A 1,779-nucleotide genomic window follows, 5' to 3' on the forward strand; every position below is an offset into this window, starting at 1 on the left:
AAGGCCATAAGGCCTACTCTTCTACTCAACCAGCCTTAATCAATACAGTAGTTACATACATATTTAAATTATGAATATTTACAATACACTTAAAAGATTCTCCAGCAATATTCTTCAGTTAAGTTTCAACGACTAGTACATGTTTATAGTACATGTTTATTTAAATTTAGATAAACCTATAAGATAAAGTAATAACTTAATTTATGAGCTAATGTAATTCAATTCAATCTACATGCAATATGTAAAGAATTATAATTCAGTTGAGATAGCTAGTTGGTTAAAATGATGATAACTATGTTAAAGGGAGAAAAAAATAAATCTAAAATACTCGTATATTTATATAATGAGAACATTAATGTAATGAAATTTTGCCATTAGATCTGTCCCGTCTTTTACGTCTTTTGTGGTTTATGGATGGACAGTATAGAAGAATGTGTTCCAGATCTTCATCATGATTATTACAACACAGACAAGTAGGAGTATCAGAAAAGTAAAATCGGTGTAGTTACAATTGTGTAACAATGTGACCTGTTCCGACTCTTGTTAAGAATGTTTGATCATGTCTGGGAAAGTTTTTGTACATTTCCAGGCCATTTGGCTTTCTTTTGAACGAATTGTAAAATTTTTCCTTTGTCAGAAGACAGCCAATTTTTGATCCATACTTTTATAAAATGAGACCTTATTCAAGGAAACGAGGAGAAAGGCAGAAAATAGTAAAGATTGGAGAAAGCTGGGTTTGCAGTGAAAGATCTGCCCTTGAGCAGAACACTAAATGAATGACCTCTCCCATAGCACAATGACGACTTATTTCAAACAATCCTATTAAATAAGCTAACAAATAATAAGGTAATGTTCGTCCTAAAAAATGCAGGCGTTGATGTATTATATTTCTTACCAGAATATGACACAACGTTATTTCGGTGGGTTACAGAAAAGTAATTAACCGGAGAGGATGAGCTTTGTTTTATATGAGAGGTCATTGTACCTTGTGGTTTCCACGAAACAAACCACACCGAAGGTCTGAGGGAGGTCAGTTGGTGGCTGATGTTGATACAAGAATCCGCTTCGCTCTGAGAGGTATTTGGTCTCTACTCCATCATGATCAGCGCTATGGTATGTTGACACGCAGCAACTCACCGCGGGGCAATTCTTTGAAACATGAACTACTTCGTGGTTTTTTAAAGAGATAAGGAATTTTGATTCATCCGTAACTCAGCCGCCTTGTGGAAGCGATAGTGGAAGATCCAGTGCGAGCTTATGTAGACAAGGCGAAAGGTTTTGTCGGAGTACTATTGTTTCTTTGTCTAGCTTTCTTCATTAATATGATTTTTATGGTATTTGTTGATGACATACTTCGGATACACTTTATCTTCGGTCATGCTGCATCTCTTGTTTCTTTCGAAATCTTAACCCTCGCAATTGTAATTATTCTCATGGCGACCACTCTAGTAATATGACTGTTCCATTCTTTCCTTGTTTTGACGTAGAACTACGTTTTTGTGTTCCGTACGCTAGGTCACCAAAAGCTCGGTAGGTCCTAACGATGTTAACCCTTAAATTCACAAAGTATCCTACAGGATACAACAGATTAACAGGCTATATGCTATAATTTTAATAGAACAATAGAAAAAAATTGGTAAGAAAATTAAATTTAACCAAAATTTCACAATACTGTAATATTGTACAACATATAAAATATGGACATTGCGATAGTTGTTTTCTTTACAGTCCGACACGGTTTAATAAACTAGTGTGAGAAATGAAAGTTTGCCAATTTAA

This window comes from Periplaneta americana, chromosome 14 (genome assembly GCF_040183065.1).
Source record: "Periplaneta americana isolate PAMFEO1 chromosome 14, P.americana_PAMFEO1_priV1, whole genome shotgun sequence".
Taxonomy (NCBI): domain Eukaryota; kingdom Metazoa; phylum Arthropoda; class Insecta; order Blattodea; family Blattidae; genus Periplaneta; species Periplaneta americana.